Genomic DNA, 20,682 nt, shown 5'->3' on the forward strand with positions numbered 1-20,682 from the left:
CTAAGAACTCTCAATAAATGTTGAAATTCATGCACATCATTTTGCCTCCTCTCCCTCTTTATCTCTTACTCTGTGGTGTAGTCTATGCTGACTGTCCAAACTTACTGGACCATATTTTATTTTTATCTTTTTTTTTTACTTTTATTTTGAGTTCAGGGGTACAAGTGCAGATTTGTTACAAAGGTAAACATGCATTATGCAGGTCTGTTGTACAGATTATTTCATCACCCATGTATTAAGCCCAGTACCCATTAGCTATTTTTCCTTATCCTTTCCCTCCTCCCACCCTCCAGCCTCTGAAAGGCCCCAGTGTGTGTCATTCCCCTCTATGTGTCCATGTGTTTTCATCATTTAGCTCCCACTTATGAGTGAGAACATGTGGTATCTGTTTTTCTGTCCTGTGTTATTTTGCTAGTGATAATGGCCTACAGCTCCATCCGTGTCCCTGCAAAGGACATGACCTCATTCTTTTCTATGGCTGCATAGTATTCCATGGTGTATATGTACCACATTTTCTTTATGCAGTCTATCATTGATAGGCATTCAGGTTGATTCCATGTCTTTGCTATTGTGAATAGTGCTGCAATGAATATATGCATGCATGAGTCTTTATAACAGTATGTTTTATATTCGTTTGGGTATATACCCAGTAATGGGATTGTTGGGTCAAATGGTTTTTCTGTCTTTAGGTCTTTGAGGAATCATATGAATAAAAGCTCAACATCATTGATCATTGAGAAATGTAAATCAAAGCCACAATGAGATACTATCTGGAATGTATTTTAATTCAACCTCAAATTAACTTTACTGGTGGTCATGGTATGAACAGCCACATAATTAAGACTACAATCCTGCTGGGCACGGTGGCTCGTGCCTGTAATCCCAACACTTTGGGAGGCTGCAGCAGGCAGATCACCTGAGGTTGGGAGTTCGAGACCAACCTGACCAACATGGGGAAACCTCGTCTCCAAGAAAAATACAAAATCAGCCCGGTGTGGTGGCGCATGCCTGTGATCCCAGATACTGGGGAGGCTGAAGCAGGAGAATCACTTGAACCTGGGAGGCAGAGGTTGCGGTGAGCCAAGATCACGCCATTGCACTTCAGCCCAGGCAACAAGAGTGAAACTCTGTCTCAAAAAAAAAAAAAAAAAGACTTTTAAAAGACTACAATCCTAGCTGCTATCTCTGCTCCTAGGCCTTCCCAGTCCTGGCCTATGCCATAAATCATATCTGAACTACTCTGGCTGACTTCAAGTCTCTCCTTAATCTGGTCCTATGTACCCTGTGTTTTTCTCACCAGTCCCTAAATCCTCCATGACATCTACGTGCTTCACTGTGGCTTCTGCAGGATGCTCAGTCCTCCCTCTGGACCTTTGCTCGTGGTCTACCCATACCTAGCAAGCCTCCCTTCTACCCTCTATACCCTAAGCTTCTTGCTAAACATTAAGACAGCATTGGAAATTTTTTTTTGGATAGGTATTAAAGGTAACTAACATTTAAAAGCTGAGTTTAGTTTAAAAGATTTCCATCATCTCTTGCAAGGGTGGAAGATTTGGCTACACTGGGCATTCCCTCCTGTATGACATCTATTGGAGAGAGATGAACAATTGCTGGTTTCTTAAAGAGGGTCTATGCTGTCCGGCTCACCACAGTCCCCACCATGTAGACAGCACGTATGTGGACACTAGCCCCATTCACTCGTTTATGTTACCTACCTAGCTTCTTACATATTTTAGTTGTGAACCTAATCGACTCCCTAAGATCTAATTTAAGGCCATTTCCTCCAGAAATTGGATCCTGACAGTGTTTTAGTTGTTTCTCCAAGGGAGTAAGGGATGTTAATTACCAACATGAATGTCCTAATTTACTGGAGTTTACTAGTTACCCACGGCTTTGTGGTATCTGGAGGTTCATGACTGGCATCCAAACAACACTCTGTGTCCCCGGCCCATGCAATCAGCTAGGACGTTCCCCACAAGAGAAAGGTTGTATCAGATGCCCTTTGACATGCTTGCCAACTCAGCTTAATATGGTTCTGTGAGCATCTCACCTAGTGCAGTGGTGCAATCATAGCTCACTGCAGCCTCAAACTCCTGGGCTCAAGCACTCCTCCCACTGAACCTCCCAAGTATCTAGGACTATAGGTGCACACCACCACACCTAGCTAATTTTTAATTTTTTTTTTTTCAGTAGAGACAAGGTCTAACTATGTGCCCAGGCTGGTCTCAAACTCCTGGCTTCAAATGATTATCTCACCTCAGCCTCCCAAAGTGCTGGGTTTACAGGTGTAAACTACCATGCCCAGACTCATTTTCTCCTTATCACACATCCATGACAAGGCTGAGCATGGTCTCATTAGCTGAAAATGGATAGGACAGCAGGGAACAGACAGAAGCTACAATTCAACCAATGGAAGGGGTTGGGGAAGAAGATGTTGAGGATGATAGAAATGCTTAGATCCAGCTCTGGGTTACAGGAGAAAGTCAGACTTTCCCAGGAACTCTGGGAAGTATGGAGAGATTCATGGGATGAGCTCAGCACAGGATACCAGAGTGTCTTGGCATCAGGAGCATGAGAACAAAGTATGAGCCTCGACGGCAGGAATCATGGCAGGCAAGCATTTAGAAAGTTTATTCTGCTCTTTGACCAAGTATTGGTTAAAAGGAAAGCAGTTGAAACTGTAACCAATGAAGGCATATGTTTCCAGAAATATCTCAAGAAAAAATATTGCAAGTAACAGTAGTAGCTCTTGGATCGGGCTCTAAAGTGAAGGTTGAAGAGATTCAACCAGTTAGCATGAAAGTTGGTGATAAAGTTCTTCTCCAACTTTGGTGCCAGAATATGCAGTGAAAGTTGGAGATAAAGTTCTTCTCCCAGAATATGCAGGCACCAAAGTGGTGCTAGGTGACAAGAATTATTTCTTATTTCGAGACGGTGACATTCTTGGGAAGTATGTAGACTAAAATAGATCACTATTGAAATAGCATCAACATGAGCTCGTGCATTCCACTGAAGTTCTGAAATCTTTCATCATGTAAATAATGCCTCCCTTTTACAATAAATGAATTATATCTAAACAAACAAACAAAAACTATACCAATAGTCCATGATGCATGGCAATGAAGATGATTCCGAAACAGAGGAAGGTGGGCAAGGATGCAGGCATCGGGCCAAGGTTCAGGTACAATTGTCTTATCCCTGGGATCAAAAATGGATGAGTAAGGCAAAGTAGGTCCTCATTTGATTGACAGCACCCAATATGTTATCATGGCAGAAATCTAGATGAGAAGAACAGGCAAGAATCCCACTGATTAAAGTTTAATGTGTCCCAATCACAGTGCCAAGCACTGTTGACAAAGTTACGACTACCCCATTTTACAGATGAGAAGACTAATGCCCAGAGGACATTAAACAGCACATTAGAACTGGATCCACGAGTTGAACCAGCTCTGTCTGACTCCAGTGTGTCTTTCTCCAAATGCTCTGAGTTGGAAGAAATTGGGTTGAATTTGGACTTGGGGAATGCAGCCCTGAGATAGAAATGTAATGGCTGAATAATGGGCATGTGCTGTTTTACCCACTCAAAGCTTATTAATCTTTTTGTCCATTTTTCGCCCACATACTTCAGGTAGAACTCCATCAGCAACTCCAGATGGTAGAACACATGATGTAGCCTATCCAGAATATGTCATCACCCTGGCCACAGAATGATTCATTCCAGGATGAGCGTGTGACCTAAATCAGTCCTACTGGGATGAATTTTGACTTTTATAGGAGCCAGAAGGAGAAAACAAAAACAAAAATGAAAAAAGCAAGCTTCTTTTCCCTTTTCCCTATGGAACCTGAATGGGAGAATTTGAAGATAAAGTTGCTGTTTCCATCTTGCCACCATGAGATTATATTTGGTTGGAGAATGAAGTTGACACAGATATCTGAGCCCTGAGATGAATAAAGAAAGAGAGACTGAGAAACAAAGCCTGATGACATTATTTGGGCCCCTGAGTCAAGCTACACTTAGAGATGGAATAGCTTATCCTTTTCCTATTCCTGAGCTAAGAAACTCCCAGCCACTTAGACTAGTTTGGTCAGGTTTTGCGTCACTTCCAATAAAAGTCCTACATTAATTCTGGACAAATAGCAAAGTCAAAAGTAGGCCAAGTTCCACAGTTTCTGGCCAGGATTCTTAAATCTACCCTCCTCCTGATCATAATTGTTCCTGGTGCTCATGTGTAGCCAAGATGGTGGTGGAGGTCAAGGAGAGTTTGAAGAAAGAAGAGTGGAGACTTGGAACTTGGTAATCCTGGCTATTCTCTGCCATGACTAACACTGCACTGTAAGCCAGGACCACGCCGTTCAGCAATAAGTACATGCTGTATAATGAGCAATCTCCTGTTAAAGGAAGACAACGTGTTTTCCACAGTCATGCTCAACTAATTTATTAGTGCTTTTCGAGATGGCAAAAAGGCATCTGGCTAAAGTAGTCTGTGGAAATGATTTAATTAGATTAAAAAAATAAGAAGAAAGATAAGAAGAACTTTGACAAGTTTCTACATCAAACGCTGTTCGAAACACTGCATCACCATGGGGTTGGGATGTGTGTGAATTTTGCCATGAATATGCTCAGAAAGCGGGAGTAGAGAAGAAATAAACAAGCCCTTTAGAAGATGGGAACATGTAATAAGTGAGATTCTTCAAAGATCAAAGACAGCATTTGTCTTACTAAACATCTTTATACAATACTGAGGACTCACTGTAGAGTAAAAAACCTCAATATGTGGATAACAGTGAATTCTTCCAGTTAGTGAGAAGCCAGAGGAAATGGAATCCCCAGCCAATCAGTAATTAATGACTGATGAGTTAATTACAAAATCCCAGCCAATCGATCGCAGGGTGGTATTTGAAATTATCCTGCTGTTGTGGGCATTTCTAGACCAAAGAGAACTAGAAACTGCTGCTTTATGCCTCAGTATGGTGTCTGGGAGAACATCAAACACATATGAGGTGCTCAATCATTATAAAAGTTTTTAATACCAGATTTCAGATGACCTTGGCTATCTCCCACCTGAATGGGAGATTGCAGAACTATGCTGAGAAACAGTCCCAGTCCCTGTCACAGCTAAGTGTCAGTGCAAAGATTGATGAGCAATGTCTGCTATGGAAAAACAAGCAGAGGGCAGTGAAAAGATGATGAGTATCTGAAGACTGTAAAATGTTGAGCTGTTGGAGAGCAGAAAGCAAGGAAATCAGATAGCAGTGTACTTCAGCAACTCAATGGCCACCAGGAAGTCCCTGGAGCAAGGGAGTAAGACGAGCTGGTGTAGAGTTGAAGTTAATCTGGTGGCAAAGGATACATTTCAATTAATGTATCCTTACTGTTCTTCCCACCTTACCAGCCGTGGACACCCCAAAGACTCCAATAAAAGGACAACATAGATCAAGCTCGAATGACTGCACCCGCGTCATGGGTGTCCTGAGTGCTCTCATGTTTTAGGAAGCTTGCGCAGTCATCCAATCTTTCTTCAGAGCAGGGCTGGGTTTCTCTGATTTGGGCATAAGGAAACCTCTAATGCACAGACTCAGGGTTCTGACAACAATCACAACAATCACAAGTAAAAATAATAGTAATAGGCTGGGCACAGTGGCCCACGCCTGTAATCCCAGTATGTTGAGAGGCCAGGGCGGGCAGATCACGAGGTCAGGAGTTTGAGGCCAGCCTGGCCAACATAGTGAAACCCTGTCTCTACTAAAAAATTAGCTGGGCGTGGTGGCAGGCACCTGTAATCCCAGCTACTCAGGAGGGTGAGGCAAGAGAATTGCTTGAACCCAGGAGGTGGAGGTTGCAGCGAGCCAAGATTGTGCCACTGCATGCCAGCCCAGGTGACAGAGCAAGACTCTGTCTCAAAAAAATAAAAATAAAATAAAATAATAATAGTAATAATAATACTAGAGCATTTAAAAGATATTAAAATGTGTTCACCTTCCTAGAGTAACCAATTTAATCCTATCAAATCCCACTGAGGTATTATCATGATCTTCACAGATCAGGCTAAGAGGGTTTATGTGTTCTGCCTGCTTCACAGGGTCAGAGGAGGATGGAGATAGAAACCTGGCAACTATTAGTCACGCTGTTCAATCAATGCATTAATGAATGACTTGGTTATTTAATTTGGGTTTTCTCACCCAAATTTTTGTACTATGCCTATTTTTCCAGTATAAGTAGCTAAAGGAACCTCTCCGCTCTACTTTATCTCATTCTTAGGCATAAAAGATAATGTTTTGTGGAAATGGTTTTGCCTTTTCTGGCTTGGTGAATTTCTGTAAGCAAATCAGATATCACACTCTGTAATCAATATTCAAGAAAAAGAGAGAGAGGCAAGGAGAGAAGAGGGGAGGGAAGAAGGGGTGGGGACAAGGGGAAGGAAAGGAAGGAGGAAGGGAAAAACAGCCCAAATACAGCCCCGCCTCATTTGCCGTCCTGAACCCCTGAGCCTGCCACTCTGACAAGGCCTCTCCCTCGCCTCCACTCTCCCATGGCCTTTTTCCAGGTCCCAGGTTCTGTCTGTGTCTCATTCTTTGAACCCGAGTCTTAGGATCGCTTCTTTGGGTTTCTCTGCTAGATCACAACTTGAACTCATCTTTTGAATCACATTCTTTCCACCTCCCTTGGCAAGGTGTGACCCCCAGGCCTCCCACCTCAGTCCAAGGCTTCAAAGCCAGAACCCACCTTCCTCCCAGTCCCCAGGTTGGAACTGGGACAATGAATGGGGCCAGGAAAATTATTCTTCCTTGACATTCGCTGATTTGAACTGCTCGTCAGGACACCAAGAGCCAATTCAGCAGTTCTACTTCTAGGACCTCACCTATTCCCTTTCCCTCTCTGGGCCTGTTTCCCCATCTGCACCAGAAAAGGACTGAGTCAGATGTTCTGACAATGCTTCCAAAGCCAAGATTCCAGAACATCTGCTTCCCTGTGGAACAAAGTAGAGGCAAAGGATACAACAGAACCAATTTCAAGCCGAGTAGATTCGCCTCTGCCCTGGGGAGTGAGAGGGTGCAGCAGAAATTCAGCAATTCTTTAGCACTGGCCAAGACATGATGGACAGGAAAGAATCCTGTAATCATGAGGCAGGAGAGAGCACAATCCATTAAGACCTTTCAGCCACAGCCTCCACAGAGCTGTTCACCTCCCGCTGTGCCTGTGAACGATGTCACCCCCAGTGTTCTCAGCCAAGGAGCTCTCTCCTGCTGGCCTCTTTAGCTCACTCGTGTTGCTGCCCTGCCCCAAAGCCCACATTTAAGTCAACCAAAAAGCCTGCAGGAAGAAATGCAATCTAAAAATATTACCATCACTTTGGGACCTGATTTCTTTTTCTTCTTTTGACAAATGGAAAATCCCCAGGGGTTGTTCTGAGCTGATGCCCAGATACTGTGCAAGTAACAGGCAGTGGTGCAGCCCCTGGCTCAGCCCCTTTCTCCAACAGATGAGGAAATTAAATTTCAGAAAGGTTTGGTCACTTGCTAGGAATCACACAGCCACAATTACATAGCTCGGAGAACATGTATAATGCAAAGCTCTAATGGGGCTGTTTTCCTTGCAACAACTTGTGTTGCCTCCTAATTGGCACCATTCAATCTGACTACTCCATCAGGACCTGATTAAATCTCAGAGAGGTCTTCTCAGATTGCCATCAAACTTGATTTTAATTCTCTCTCATGTTTTCTGAGTAGGACTGTGGCCTTCTACCCTGGCCCCAGTGAGATGTTTCCTGAAACTCCCGTAATACACTCCACAGTAAGATGGAGGATTTACCTGGCCCAGACCTGCATCTCTCTTCTTCACACAGACAGATGCAGGTTCAGCTCTACCTGCATGACCACCACAAAGGCAAGGAAAAGGAATGCTTGGCAAGAAATGCACTAGCTTATTTCTTTCTTTCTTTATCTTTTGAGATGGAGCCTCATTCTGTCACCAGGCTAGAGTGTAGTGGAGTGATCTCGGCTCACTGCAACCACTGCCTCCTGGGTTCAAGCAATTCTCCTGCCTCAGCCTCCTGAGTAGCTGGGACTACAGGTGCGCACCACCACACTCAGCTAATTTTTGTATTTTTAGTAGAGACAGAGTTTCACCACGTTGGCCAGGATGGTCTTGATCTCTTGACCTCATGGTCTGCCCACCTCAGCCTCCCACAGTGCTGAGATTACAGGCATGAGCCACCGCACCCAGCCTGCACCAGCTTTTAGAGTGATACAAGTCACTTCTTTCTACATGCCTTTGGTCAAAACAAGTCATATGGCCACACCTGAGTTTCAGTAGGTGGGGATGATCCTACTATGTACCCTGGGCAAGAGAAGCAAGTACCTGTGAAGGGCCCTACCTTTGGCCACAGAAAGGTGTTTGCTCTCCTCTTTAGCAGAGAATCTTGGATAAGCTTAGATAAGTTACCCAACCTCCCTGAGCCTTAGTTTTCCCACCTATCAAGTGCGGGTTGAGTACCCCTTATCCAAAATGCTTGCAACCAGAAGTGTTTCTGATTTGGGATATTTTCAAATTTTGGAATATTTCCATCATGTACTTACTGGCTGAGCACCTGAAATCTGAAAATCCAAAATCCAAAAATGCTCTAATGAGCACTTCCTTTGAGCATCACGTTGACACTCAGAGTTTCAGATCTGGGGGCATTTGGGATTTTGAATTTGGGGATTTGGAATGCTCAACCTGGACCAATTTTACAAGGTCACAGTGAAGATTAAATATGACAATATAATGTAAACTACTCCACAAAGTATACCTATCCAATTATAAATATGTATACATTTTATAATACTAATAATGATACAGATGTTGAACTTGTCATTGTTAGGATATTTACATAACAGAGAATGCTGAGCTGAGTATACACTGATCTGCATTATCATGAAAAATTTTTAAGAAGCAACAGATAAATAAATGCCTATGTGTCATGGTTCATTATTGTGGGAAACACAGTGATGTCCTTTGTGATTTTTTAGGAGGTTGGGAGCAGGGCAGTGGCAGGGAGAAGCTCTGTCTACTGAATAAGAGGCCGCTAATAGCACCCACCAGTGTGCACACATTAGGTAAAGATCAGTCAGAAACATCCACCTCACACTAGAGGGAAGAGCACTGTCTAAACACACAGCTTTGCTGCCTTGCAATGGCTCTCAGAGCACTTCTGTGCCCCCTGCTCCTGACTATGGGTTGGTGGAGCACACAGCCACAATCCCAGTCCTCAGCTCAGAGACTCTCTTGAAACTTTGGACTCTGATGGGGTAATTACCACCAAAATAATGACCTGGTGCTGACCCACTCCAGCACCCAGTTCTTATCTTCCCATTTCATTCTGCTTAAGATAGCCATTCTTCTTGCACCAATGGTTTTCTGACCAATCGTTCTCAAAAACTTCCAACCTGGTCTACTGGCCACTGGTTCTGGCACTGAACCACCTACTTCCCTGGCCTCTTGATAGAAATTGACAGGGATTCATGGGAAACAGATGTTTAGCCCTTGCCTTGTTAGGTAAACTGAATCAATTGGGAGGAGAAGTTAATTCAAATGGAGGAGAGTTTGCTTCCTTGTGAAAACAAGGAATCTTAATGCATTCTTCTCTCTCTCTCTCTCTTTCTCATGCAAATTAGGATACATTATGATGTAAATCCAGCCAGTCAGGTATGGTGTTGTGTTTATACTCTGAGGAGATTGTTATCAAATGTCCAGTGAGCCTGAACTCTGTAAAGAGACAAGCCAGGTCATTGAGAACCCTTGGCCCAAACTGCAAAGCTTCACTGCCCAAATGAATCAAATCCATCAGACGGTTAGCATGCCACTTCTTTCTGGTCAATGTATATTCAGCCAAGGTGAGCTACAATATATGAGCATATTATTCATCCCAAAAACACTTAAGAGGAGAGGAAAGAAAATAGAGCTTCCATATGCACCCACATGCAATGGTTCTACATAGTGGAAGACATTTAGCCAGGGGATAGTGACTAGGTTTACAGGATTTGAGGATTTTAAAATAAGAAGTCTGAGGATTATTATGCGGGAAACTTTTCTTCAAAACTAAGCGTTGGTGGGTATCACTAGCCTTAGCTAGATTAGTGAGTAACACCCAGAACTAGGCTACCACCATAATTCCAGCAGCAGTTGCATGTGACATCTTCCCTGATAGCCTCTGTGCCCACCAAGTCATTGTGCCCCTCAGTTCCCAGCCACCATGATCCAAAAAGAGTGTCAGAGTTTCCCCTACTAGTGCCTAGATCTTCCTAATTATCATCATTGCTTGAGTTCCTGCTGTGAGCTAGGCAAAGTAAAGTACTTTACAAATATCATCTCCTTTATCCTCCTGGCTGAAAACTGAACCTCATAAAGGCTAAATCACTTAGCCACAGCCACACATCTTCTCAATGCCAGAGTTGAGGTTTGGGGCTGAGCCAGTCTAACTTCAAATCCTGTGCCTTCCTCTCTGACCTCAGCAGGCTGCCTCCCTGCTGAGAGCACTGACCCTCTCTCATGAATGATTCACATTAAAGAGCAATTCTGGATGATAGAAAAAAAAAACAACTCATCAAATTTAAGAAAAGATAATGGTGATCTGGTAGTGCTGGGTAGCTCTGAATTTAATGTCATCGAACAAAACAGAACAGTCAGATCTAATTTTTGTCAGTTCTCCATAAAACATCTAGTCCAGCACTTGGAAATGCCCATGACTTCAGAGGCCAGTAAAGAGGTAGCAAGGAGTCAAGATTCTCTGCTGAACAGAAGCGAAAACATCTTTCTGTGGTGAAAGGTAGGTAAAGAGCAGTCAGAAACATCCATCTCACACTAGATAAAAGAGCACTGTCTAAACACAGCTTTGCTACCTTGTGATGGCTCCCAGAGCACCTCTGTGCCCCCTGCTCCTGACTATGAGTTGGTGGAACCCATAGCCACAATCCCAGTCCTCAGCTCAGAGACTCTCTTGAAACTTTGGACTCTGATGGGGTAATTACCACCAAAATAATGACCTGGTGCTGACCCACTCCAGTACCCAGTTCTCATCTTTCCATTTCATTTTGCTGAATATAGCCATTCCTCTTGCACCAATGGTTTTCTGACCAATCGTTCTCAAAAACTTCCAACCTGGTCTACTGGCCACTGGTTCTGACACTGAACCACCTACTTCCCTGGCCCCTTGATGGAAACTGACAAGGATTCATGGGAAACAGATGTTTTGCTCTTGCCTTGTTAGGTAAACTGAGTAAATTGGGATGGGAAGTTAATTCAAATGGAGGAGAGTTTGCTTCCTTGTCAAAAACAAGGAATCTTGGAATCTTAATGCCTTCTTCTTCTTCTTCTTCTTCTTCTTCTTCTTCTTCTTCTTCTTCTTCTTCTTCTTCTTCTTCTTCTTCTTCTCCTTCTTCTTCTTCTCGTTCTCCTTCTCCTTCCTCTTCCTCTTCTTCTTCTTCTTCCTCTTCTTCTTTTCTCTCTCTCTCTCTCTCTCTCTCTCAAGGAAGTGAGGATACATTATGATGTAAATCCAACCAGTCAGGTATGGTGTTGTGTTTATACTCTGAGGAGATACTCTTCACAAATATTTGTTTCTCTTGCCCAGGGCACCTGGTAGGATGGTCTCCAACTACTAAATCTCAGGCACGGCCTTATGACCTGCTTTGACCAATGACATGTAGGAGGAAGTGACATGTATCACTCTAAGAGCAGGTGCATTTTCTGCCAAGCTTTCCTTTTCCTTGTCTTTGTGGTGGTAGAAGTCTGTGTTACAAGGGAGCCTCCCCTGGTGTAGATCCCTGAATGCCTCTGTGGAGCAGTGCACTTCTGCCATCACATGATAGGCATGTTTTATGAGTGAGAAATTATTTAAAATTATGGAGATTTTGTGGTGATTGTTACTGCAACCACCACAAAATGGTGGTATTGTTACACTTGCATAAAACATCCATAGTAAATGGTAATACAAGTAATGAATAAATAAGAAAATAAATACTAGACTCTGTTGTATTTTTTATATATATATATTGGTAAATCGCATATACATGTTAGAGTCTGTTTTGAGGTTTCCAGGCCTGTTAATTGGGTACAGAGTGGTGAATATTTGACCAGTGTCATGCACAGGAACATACATGAAAGTCCCAAACCAAAAATCAAGATCTCCTTGTCCCCAGATGATCAGAACCATACTTCCTGAAGTCTCAAATTTGGTCTTTCTGAGCAAGAACAATCCCCTTCATTCTGAACTTAATTCTGAAATTCTCCATCAGGATGTTATATACATCATCATAGGATCTGCTTTTTTCCTCAGACCTTATTGCTTAAATCTTCTGGACGTTGCTGTTTATTTTTCTCTGTGTGATGTTTTTAGGACATTGGAGGTGCATGCTAAATAATAACTGCAGCAAGTATTAACATTAATTAGTTTTTCCAAGTGCTATTAGAAGCATTCAGAATGACTTATCTCACTTAATTCTTGTAAATTTGGAGACCCTAGACTTCCACCTGCTCTCACAGATCATTATAGAAAGACCGCAAGGTCATCGTGGATTGTTGAGGGGAGCGTCTTATGTATCAGGATTTACATGCAGATGGAAGAGCTGAAAGCGTCTCAGGAGAATATCATTTACAGATGGGAACTCTGAAGTTTAGAGAGAGGAAAGGGCTTGCCCAAGGTAACACAGCAAACTAGAGACCCAGGACTTACACTAGGTGTCCTGTCCTGTGGTTTACTTCACTTTTTCCAATAAACTTCATGGAATTGTCTGAAGACAGCTAGCAACATATGTTATGTAAGATGAGCAGTGTTAAAGAAGCTAGACAAAGCAGACATTTAGTAAATTGGAAATCCCCACCTTAAACCAGGAATGATCTGCAGAGATAAAGGTCTCCACATGACAGCAAAGGAGCACAGAGAGCAAAAAAGAGCACAGAAATATATCCCAGCTCAGAGTCCAAGAAGCATGAGAGTTGGTGAGGACTGTTAGGGACAAAGCCCTTGGCTCCCTAAAGGTTCTCTGATATGAGGCAGATTCCTAGGAGAAAAGGCAACATCTTCATTTAACACGTATACATGGGAACCAGGCGTGGTAGCTCATGCCTGTAATCCCAGCACTTTGGGAGGCTGAGGCAGGCGGATCACTTGAGGACTAGAGTTCAAGACCAGCCTGGCCAACATGGTGAAACCTCATCTTTACTAAAAATGCAAAAATTAGCCAGGTGTGGTGGTGGGCATTTGTAATCCCAACTACTCAGGAGGCTGAGGCAGGAGAATCACTTGAACCCAGGAGGCAGAGGTTGCAGTGAGCCAAAATTGTGGCACTGTACTCCAGCCTGGGTGACAGAATGAGACTCTGTTGCAAAAGAAAATAATAATAATTAACAAGTAATAAGAATAACTTTTTTACATTGGAGTATTCAGAATGAAGACTCAAAGATACAGAAGAGGTTGTCCATTTTCATGCTAGATTCAGCAAAGGGTAGACAGTTGAGTAGAAATAGGATTTGACAAAAAGGGTCCGATGGAATGCCAATAGACTGAGTGGGGACACACAGCAAGGCCTCTCTGTCTAGATTTTTCTTGGCCTCTCTGAGCAGTGTTCCTTCCTTCTGGGTGTGGGACACACCCCTCTGGAATGGGGGTCTTATGATCTACAGTCAATGTAGGTCAGGTCATTTCTTTATGGACATTAGTTTACCCAGCAGGTCAGAATAATATTTTTAGATTTCATGGCTGGCTTTAGCAAAGAGGAGTTCTGATTTCTATGACCTGCCTTGGGGAAGAGGAAGGAAGGAAAGAAGGAAGGAAGGAAGGAAGGAAGGAAGGAAGGAAGGAAGGAAGGAAGGAAAGAAGGAAGGAAGGAAGGAAGGAAGGAAGGAAGGAAGGAAGGAAGGAAGGAAGGAAGGATGGAAAGAAGGGAGGGAGGGAGGGAGGGAGGGAGGGAGAGGGAAAAGAGAGAAAGAGACGGGAGGGAGGGAGAATGGAAAGAAAGGGAGAGAGGAAAAGAAAGAGAGAAAGAAAGTGTGTGGGGTGGGGAGGAAGGAGGGAAAACAGAAAACAGAGAGGGAGGCAATAAAAGAGATTAGAGAAAGACCAAAAGAGAGGGAGGGAAGATAAGAGGAAGGAGGGAGGGGAGAGTGAGTGGGGCCCTCCGAAGCTGCATGAAATCCTTGCGTGAACCCAGGTTCTTGGCCAGAGAGACCGGAGCTCTCGTCCCAACTGTCTCACTTCTGGTCTGTGTGATCTTTGACATATTTAATACCTTTAAGCGTCAGTTTCCCCCTGGGTAAATAAACACAATAATATTGACCTCTCAGGGTCTGTTCTGAAGATTAAAAGAGACACCTTGTGAAAAAAAAATTATTAGTTTCACTTGCCCTGTGAAGGTGGGCTTCCTGGAATCACGCTCATCTTTGTCAGGAAAGCTTGTGGGAGGAGCTGTGTTATCTGTGTGTAGACAGCTCTGAAATCTGCATATGGCTCTTGCAGTTGTCAGTCTCTGCCTGAGGTTTGCAGGGTAATTAAAGGCACAGTAGGCAGGTGTCATTAACTTGTTAACCTAAAGTTTTCTCCCCACTCCCCACCCCCACAGGAAGGGAGATTGCAAATGCGTTTGGAGGAACCAAATCTGACTTAAGAGAGTTTCCTTTCAATTACTTTCCCTGGAGCCTTGCACGTTTGTTGGGCTCATTATTAAAACTCAGGTTCTGCATTGTATTAATCCACCACACCTCTGGATGAACAGAGGGTGCCAGTGTCCTTAAACCCAATGCTCCCTAAAGGAGATCCCCGACCTCCTATCCACGTGGTTCCCTCCATTCCAGCTCCGGGATGCAGACAGTGTTTAACATTTCCAGCTAAATTGTTCAAGTTATGCAATTAGGCCTTCTGAGTAGAAGCTCTATCTTTCATATGCTTCTGGGGGCCATAAAGGCAAGGATTCTCTGAATGGCACTTTTGAAACTCAGAATGTAAGGCTCACGGTAATAACACTGGATGCATGCCTTCACACAACTGGCAGTGCCTTCATACACCTCAGCTCATTTATCACCAGAGCAATACGCATGGGTTACGCCTCTGTCCGCTGGATGCACAAGAATGCTGAGGCTCAAGGAGCTCAAATTGCTCGGCGGAGGGTGCCTGGTTAGTGAGTGGTGTGGAAGGATTCACATGTGAGTCTTTGACCCCTTAGCTGGGACCCTGTCTGTCTTAATCCATGTGGTAGCTGCAGTTCTTTCCACAGTGCCTGGCATATGAAATGTGCTCAATGACTATTAATCATTCGCTATTTGCTTCTGGAGAAATGAGAATTCATGCCATTATGTAATTCATACCTAAGAGTGTGTGGACATGTTCAATCCTGTTTATAGAGTGAAAATGAAGGCATATCTAATCCTACTAATTCATCTCAGCTTATGGGATGATTTCAGGGTATGAGGACTGTGACACTGTAAAAAAATACATACATATATATGTAGAAAAAGAGAGAGAGAGAGAGAGAGAGAGAGAGTCTTCTACTTCTTCCCTGGCATATGACTCCTAAAATTCTTAGGATCTCCAAAGTGATGTCTTTTTGTATATTAATGAGAGGACTGGTGGCTGGCAGCCCCTAGGTAGCTTCAGGACGGGGCTGGTTACTGGAAAGACCAAGGCAGGATTAGAGGGTTGAACTTTCAGCCCCGCTTCCCAATCTCCAGGGGGGAGAGGGCAGAAGATTGAGTTGATGACCAGTGGACAATGGTTTAATCAATTATGCCTATATAATACATCCTCTTTTAAAACCCAAAGGGCAGGGTTCAGGGGGCTCATGGACAGCTGGACAGGGGGAGGCTCCTGGAGGACGGTGCACCCAGGGAGGGCACGGAAGCTCCTCACTCCTTCCCACATGCTTTGCCCTGTGCGCCTCTTCATCTGTATCCTTTGTAACATCCTTTATAATAAACCAGTAAACCTAAGTATTCCCCTAAGTTCTGTGAGCTGCTCCTGCAAATTAATCAAACTTAAAGGAGGGGGTTGTGAGAAGCCCAATTTATAGCCAACCAGTTAGAGGCACAGGTAAAATGACCTGGGGATTGAGCTCAGCCTCAAGCTGTGGAAGCTGACGCTACTCTGGGTAGATGGTGTCAGAATGGAATTGGGGGCTGTGCAGTTGGTGTCCACTGCAGAATTGCTTGCTTGCTTGGTGTGTGTGGGAAAATCCACACATGGGGTCACAGACCTGTGATGTAAAAGCAGAGGAAAAACTGTGTTTTTCCACTCAAGGACACACACACACACACACACACACACACACACACACACACAGGCACACATTCCCCACCGCAACCAGTACGAATGCACGGGCACATCCACTCAAAGCTACATCATTCTCCGGATGACTTCCCAGCAGGTCCACCATTTTCCTCCCCCCTCACCTTGCCTTCACCCACAGCAGCACTTCCTAGTCTTCTAGCTTTTCATTCCGCCTTCCTAATACGTGTCATTACTTATAGGACTTATTGTGTTTTTTTCAATATTTTTTTAACTCACTTTTTAAACACATGACTATCTTTAGAAAATAAGGAAATAATAAGATAATAATTATTATGTCAATATCACAAGCAGAAACCCAGAATCATTTGCCACAAATAAAAGGCAATCATAAAAATTAAATAAGATGAAAACAAAAGGGTAGTCTCCAATTTTAGCTAGATATCATTATTTCTCAAGGCTTCTTATCTCTGTTTTTTCTCAATAAGGGACATTAACAAAGGGCAGAGAGGTATGAGAGACGTAGTATGATCAACTAAAACATTCTCTTTAAAGAATTGCAAGAAAAATGGAAAGAGAATGACTTTCTTGCTGCAAGATTCAATGTTATTTTTTAGACAGGGTCTCGCTCTGTCACCCAGGCTAGAGTGTAGTGGTGTGAACATAGCTCACTACAGCCTTGAACTCTTGGGCTCAAGTGATCCTCCCATCTCAGCTTCCCAAGTAGCTGAAACTATAGTTATGCACCACCACACCTGGCTATTTTTTTTTATAATTTTTAATAGAGATGGGGGTCTCACTATGTTGCCCAGGCTGGTCTCAAATTCCTAGGATCCTCTCAAGGCCCAGGATCCTCTCACCTGGGCCTCCCAAAGTGCTGGGATTCTAGGCATGAACCACTGTACCAAGCTGGGATTCAATGTTGTTGAATGCTGTGTCCTAGTACCACTTAAAACTGTGTCACACATACAACCACACACATATTCAGTGGCTCATGTTCCATGCATGGAAAAGGTGGCCTAGAGGAAGACTTATGTCCCAACTCCTGTAAGTAACATTCCAAGAGTTGTGCTATATGGTTGACAATCTATCCTTTTTCATGTTGCCACTTGGACCTGCCATTGGCTCTAGACTATTACAGACTGAATTGCTTCCTCCCTAACATTCATTTGTTGAAGTTTGTTTCTACATTCATTTGTTGTGATTTTATTTGGAGATAGGGCCTTTAAAGTGGTAATTAAGTTCAAATGAGGTCATTAGGCTATGCCCTAATTCAATCTGAACAGTGTCCTTACAGAAGAGGAGATAAAGACACAGACACCCAAAGGGAAGAGGATGGAAAGACACAAGGATAAAGCAGCCATCTAACAGCCTGGAGAAAGGTCTCAGGACATACCAGCCCTGCCAACACCTTGATCTTGGACTTCCAGGCTCTGCGGCGCTGCCACTGCTCAGGTGATTGCCTCACATCTGGTTGGAGCAGGAGTCATGCCTCTCCTCAAGCATTGCTCTAAGTACCCTCATCATCAGACATTTTCAAACCATGCACAAAAGTAGAAATTCCACTTTTGCCCAAATCCTGCAGTCTCTGTTACACCGCTCATGGTCCATCATCACTGCCTTCTACCTTTGGCTTCTCATCACGAACTTCTTGAGTCCAAAGTCCAGTTCTTACTCATATAAAAGGAGTTCAGCAAAAGCATCTTCGTTAAGATTGAATTAAGTACAAGGAATTAAAATGAACTGACTGGAAACTGAAGGAAGTGAGTAATAGCTGAGAAAACAGGGCTTTGGAGATGAGATCACGGCTTGCATTCTGCCTCTTTCATTTACTAGCTGTGTGACCTGGATGACTTCTTAAGCACTCTGAGCTCTCATCTTCTCACCTGGAAAGCAGGGTTGATAACAGCATCCTTCAAGGTTGTTTTAAGGATTAAACTAGATAAGGGAGATTTCCTGGGCAAGACACCAACTGCCAAATAACTAGCTGCCCTTTCCACCAACTTCCCACTAGAATATTCATGAACATATACACACACCAATAAATGAAAGGTTGCTGCAGTCCTGGGAACAAAACGATATTGATTGAAATCTTCTGGGCCCTCAAGGAATTTTCACTAACCAAAGAAGGGAAGAGTCCCTGATGCAGAAAAATAAGGCCAGGCACTTCTGCTACAACTTCTGACTTACAGGGGCTTAGAGATGAGTACCCTGTGCCAGCCAGAGGCAGGAAGGCTTCCCCATCATGCAAGAACTCTGTTAGGAGATGCTCATGGCAACTTAGCCCTCCATTCCTCTAATTAGCCAATGAGTACTTCCTACACTTATGCAGGACTATGATGCCCAGTTGTGGAAAATAGCAATCACATGTATTCTTTTAATCAGGAAAGCACAGAAACAGGTAAATCAAGGCAGCTATAGCTTTTTACTCTTTTTTTTTTTTTGCCAGAAAGGAATGAAGAGGAAACATATTGTACTAGTTAACAGCACAGACTTCAGCACCAGTTTGCTTACATTTGAATTTTGACTTAGACACTTATTAGTTGTGTGATGTTGGATGAATTAAAGTGACTCATTTCTTCATCTGTCAAATGGGAATAGTAAGAGTACCAATCTCAGAGGGTTACTGTGCAGATTAAATGAACGTAAAAGGCTTTGGAACAGTGCCTAGCACCCCAGTAAGTATTGTGTAATGTTTACACACACACACACACACACACATATATATATACACATATATATATAAATTTCTCTACATGAAGCTGAGATAGGAAATTCCTCCTGAGTCTTAAAGAGCCACACTGGCTAAACATCTTCCAAGACGCCAAAAATCTGATTCAGGGTGGTGAATATCACTGATATAAGAGACAGGTTCTAACAGCAATCAGAAGTGAAGGGTCCACAAGTAAATAAAGAAGGGAAATAAAGATGGATCTACAGACACCAACATGGACAAACAGCAGGATTGAATAAAACTTTTTCCTGGTCCGGGTACTGTGGCTCACGCCTGTAATCTCAGCACTTTGGGAGGCCGAAACAGGTGGATCGCCTGAGGTCAAGAGTTCGAGACCAGCCTGGCCAACATGGTGAACCCTGTCTCTACTAAAAACACAAAAATTAGTTGGGCGTGGTGGCGAGTGCCTGTAATCCCAGCTACTCAGGAGGCTGAGGCAGGAGAATTGCTTGAACCTAGGAGGCAGAGGTTGCAGTGAGCCGAGATCATGCCATTGCACTCCAGCCTGGGTGACAGAGCGATACTCAGTCTCAAAAAAAAAAAAAAAAAAAAAAATCCTGTCCTTACATGAGGAAATATAAGCACAGCCAAAACTTGTGCAGCAAGAAAGAAGGCTATCGAAATCATAAAACACAGGTAGAACATGCCTATGGAGAAGATACTATAGGCAACAAGGGTAATTTTTTGAAAGCAAATATTTTATGGTCTCCATAAAGTTTCAAAAATGTAATTTGGATGTAATGTAAAATAAAGCTGAAATGATAAAAAATGAACTGAAATGAATAAATGGTTGTTTGTGGTAAGCTAGATTGTGTAGAAAACAAAAATGAGATAGAGTTAAAATATGCATTAAATGTGGTCAAGGAAAAGGTCAGCTTCAACACATAAAAATATAATCCATGTGAGCGAGAACTTGGGATGTTATGAAAGTGCAGGAAAACAGTAAAGAAGATGAAAATGTCAGAGAGATGGAAAATTCGTGAACAATAGTTGTTCTTAAAGAAGGTGTCGGATATACCAAAAACATCAGCCATCAAGGGCTTAGGAAGAGTGAGCAGTGAACAAGATAGACATGGTGCCCACATTAGTAGAGCTCAGAATCTAGTGTGGAGAATCCTGGGAATCAGGTAAAATCCAGCAGTGTGGACAGTCTACACTGGTGAGCCTGCTCATTTTCCGCTTTCTTGTGTACTGCGTGTTCTAGCGCTACATTCAACTAAATTAGTATTTCCCAAACCAAATCCCAAGGGATAATGTTTTCAATATATTCTGGCTCTTCTGGGCAAAAGCAGTTCTTTGGTCAAATAAATACAGGCAAGAATATATTAAACTAAACTAAAGAAGAATTCTTTACCCCAGAACGTTAATGCTAAGATGCATTATGAATTCCAAAGACAGTGATATCATGCTGCCTTTTTAAATTCAGAAAGGGTAGAGGTCAATTTTTTTCTGATACTTTTCACCATGATGCTACCCCCTGCCTTTCTTTTTCATCTCTTGTAACAGCTACTGACATCTCTCAGACACAGCTGAGAAATGCCACGGTAGGCCCTGAGCAAGCAAATGCCAGGATCGTAATATGTCAGGCTCTCTAGATGTGTTCTTAGTGCTACACCCACAGCCTTTAGAGCAGGTTGATATACAAATTGCACAGCCGCATGGGCTCTCAGTGTCTTTTGCAGAATCATGGTTGCA

General features: G+C 43.1%; 1 protein-coding gene and 1 pseudogene across 1 annotated transcript in view; one reads left to right on the forward strand and one right to left on the reverse strand.

Moving 5' to 3' along the window:
* The window catches only part of HS3ST4 (heparan sulfate-glucosamine 3-sulfotransferase 4), a 448,730-nt gene that overhangs the window by 74,919 nt on the left and 353,129 nt on the right, over positions 1–20,682 (reverse strand). The gene's annotated exons all lie outside the window — the stretch shown is intronic.
* On the forward strand, positions 2,561–3,057 carry LOC134731730 (10 kDa heat shock protein, mitochondrial-like; annotated as a pseudogene).

This window comes from Symphalangus syndactylus, chromosome 11 (assembly GCF_028878055.3).
Source record: "Symphalangus syndactylus isolate Jambi chromosome 11, NHGRI_mSymSyn1-v2.1_pri, whole genome shotgun sequence".
Lineage (NCBI taxonomy): Eukaryota > Metazoa > Chordata > Mammalia > Primates > Hylobatidae > Symphalangus > Symphalangus syndactylus.